We start from the raw sequence: 3721 nt of genomic DNA, 5'->3' as shown, positions 1-3721 counted from the left end.
CGCAATGCTCAATTACATGGGTGGGAACTAGTGTGTTAGCGCTCCTTAACGTGTTGGCCGTCTAGCCCCATGCAGGGGTAGCTCGTTAACGGAGATTTGCCGTGTTGTGGCGTTAACGTCATTTCAACGAGATTAACGCTGACAGCACTAGTGGGAACACAACGAATATGACTGCACATTTACTCCTACATCATCCTAGTGCAAAGACAAGTGGAAGCAGACAAAAACAACAAGCATGCATGCTACAAACTTTACCCGAGTCATTTAGACAGCCGTTAGCTCATGATTCTCCTTATGGGCACCTGATATGTTTAATATTGTGGCGAGCTCAGACAAGGTGGAGACGGAGGTGTCGTTTGGTCTTGCTTCCCGTGAGCTAGCCAGGGAGCACAGCCGTTTATTGACATCTGCAGAAGAACACTGCCGCTAGCCAACTGCTCAGTGCGGCAACCGCACAGCAACAACAACACACAGAGCGCCCTCTGACCCCGGAAGGACACACCGTCGCAGCGAGAAGGCCTCACCCGTCACTATGGCAACATAAACAAAACATAACTGTACAAACAGAACCCCGAACAGCCCTGACCCGCTACATAGCCCCCACCTAAGGGGTCAGTCGTCCCCAACTACCCCACACAAAGTCCTGCAAATGTCCAGGTGCCTTCTTTTGGCGCACCGGCCGGTCACGACCGGCGGGGGAAAAGTCACTTGGGTCAGAACATGGGGTGCCACCATCATCCCACTTCTGACACCAATGTGGCGAGCTCAGACAACGAGGAGACGGAGGTGTCGTTTGGTCTTGCTTCCCGTGAGCTAGCCAGGGAGCACAGCCGTTTATTGACATCTGCAGAAGAACACTGCCGCTAGCTAAGTGCTCAGCGCGGCAACCGCACAGCAACAACAACAACAACACACAGGGCGCCCTCTGACCCCGGAAGGACACACCGTCGCAGCGAGAGGGCGTCACCCGTCACTATGGCAACATAAACAAAACATAACTGTACAAACAGAACCCCGAACAGCCCTGACCCACTACAATATGCTGCTGAGAATATAGCCCAGAAGAAGTGTATAGTATAGCTTTTATTTTGGAAAGAGCCGTTTCTCTGTAATAAACTCTCTTTTCCAAAGATGCCAGCCAAAGAAAAGCTCACCACAAAACGGAAAAGTTATGACAAATCAGACTATAAGGCAAAAAGAAAGTGCAGCTTTATGGTTTCATGGACAAAAGAATTTCTGTGGCTGCAATATGACGAGCTATATAACCGGGGCTGCACATAAGTGGTCCGCAGGTGCGCATTCGCTGTCAAAACAAAAAACAAAAAAACGCGCACAAGATATGAAGTTGCAACGCGTGTTTGCATACATACGATTTTCTGGAGGAGGACAGAAATTTGTTTAAAACTCTTAAAGATGTCGAAGAAGCTCCTTTAAGCAATTACTTTGGTGTTCCTCTACCTCCAAAGAAATGTCAGAAGGAGTCCGAACCACAAAAGAAGCGCGTATTCTCGGAAAAGTGGTTGCAGGAGGTGAGCTGGCTTCAAACAAATGATGAACGCACAGAGATGTGGTGCGGAATGTGCCGTGAAAATCCCACTCTAGCGGACAAAAACAGTGCTTTTTATATGGACGCAAACGCGCGTTGCAACTTCTTATCTGGTGTCTTTTATTTTGACAGCGAATGCGCACATGCGACCACTTATGTGCACCCGTGTAAATAACATAATGTTCTGCCGGGTGTGTTGTTGGTTTTCTCTCGATTGTTGTTGGTTTTCTCTCGATTTCTGTGTCGACAAGCGCCTTTGTTACTGGGACCAGTCATTTTAAGAAAGGCCCCCATTAGAATCCATGAGAAATGCAAGAAATGCATTATTGCTCAGTCTGCAATATCTTTCCCAGAACAAACACCAATTGCAATTAACATACTAAAAATAAACCTGAAAAATCTGTTTAGAACAGCGTACTATGTTGCAAAGAGTGAACTACCACTGGCAAAATTTAGCAGTCTTTGCAAGGTTCAAAAAGCAAATGGCCTCGATCTTGGTTCCACTTGTCTCTTACCCGTGACTTCAGCGGAAATTTCAAATTCAGGATCTGACACAGACTGATTCATGTCCTACACAGTTCTTACAAGTTCATAGAAATTTCTGTTCAATTAGAACCAAGTATTTGAGTTGATGATTGTAATTTTTATACAATGTTCTAATTTGTTTTTCAACAATTTTTTGATTAATGTTTTGTTTCCTTTACAATATTATACTTTAATGTATAATATTGTAAAGGAAACAAAACAGGAAACAAAACATCAATCAAAAAATTGCTCTCTTTTTTATTTGGGCTACTTACATTTATTTTGGGCTACCAAAAACTGAAGAGTCCCTGCCCGAAGGGCTACCAGGGATTTTGAAATTTTGAGAGCCCTGAGATATATTTATTTTTTTAATTACTTTTGTTTCAACAACATTACATTTAAAAACTGTACTTTTGAGTTAAAATATATATTTATAATTTTAATAAATGACAAATTAAAAAGGCATGAACTTTTTTTGTATCGAAAAAATATCGAACCGTGACACCAAAGTATCGAACCGAACCGAACCGTGAATTTTGTGTATCGTTGCACCCCTAATATATATGTGTGTGTGTATATATATATATATATATATATATATATATATATATATATATATATATATATATATATGAGTCTCAGCTACCTACAGATTGACAATTACTTCGAGCGTAACTTTAGAAATGGAGCAGAACTCATTGAGCACCAGATCATCTCAAAACTTGAGATGAGTTCACTGTACTCTATTTCCTCTGAAGTCACCAGCTCAGTCCAACAAAGCACTGCTAGGAATGGTTTGAATGGGAGAAACCTGTCATAGCTGACAAGCCTCTGTGTGATGTCATGTTAGTGTGGACCCAAATCCCATAGGAATGTTTCGAGCCACTTGTTGAATCTGTACCACGGAAGGATAAGGCAGTGTTGACAGTAAGAGGTCCAACCTGGTGTTGGTATGGTGGTGAGTGTGAATGGATAGAGAAATATACACCATAGATAACAAGTAAAAATGCAAAACTTAAAACACAGAATCCGCGATGTTCAGGATTTATTATGGGCACCGTGATTAGAAAGGGGTACATGTGGAGGAATGAGTGATCTTTGGCCACCACAGCACGATGTGCTTTATTAGCAAAGAATCATACAACATGTCTAAGAGGAGGGTTGCTCGTACCACACCGTCCCCAAAGTCATCAGGAGGCGCCTTCTCCTCACTGCTCAGTCTTCTTCAGCTGTAGTTGTCAATCAACTCAAGCAGCTGATGCACTGCAGCTCTGAACATGTGCATTTGCGGCCTGCACTCATTATACCCCTCCCCCTGGTGTTCACGCAGCTTTAAAAAAAAAAAAAAAAAACACGTTTTCATGCTGTTACTATGTTTACAGAGGATGATAATGTTTCCCAGTGCTGTAGATCCAGATTACTGTACTTGTGGCGTCTGGTGAAGGACAGGTGAATGGCTAAAAAGAAAAGGAAAAGCGGATCATGTTACAAGCAGTGGCTTCACCTGACAACAAGCTTCTTTGTGTCTCATGCAGGTCTCCAAACAGGGTCGTTTAGAGACCCTTCCTCCACCCTGTGACTCCAGATATTTATAGAGGAGTCGTCTGTCAGTGAAGCCATGCTGCTGGTCTGTGTGTCGCTCTATTTCTG

Source organism: Astatotilapia calliptera, chromosome 7 (assembly GCF_900246225.1).
Source record: "Astatotilapia calliptera chromosome 7, fAstCal1.2, whole genome shotgun sequence".
NCBI lineage: Eukaryota > Metazoa > Chordata > Actinopteri > Cichliformes > Cichlidae > Astatotilapia > Astatotilapia calliptera.
The sequence above is the reverse complement of the archived record's forward strand: the minus strand, read 5'-3'. Positions refer to the sequence as shown.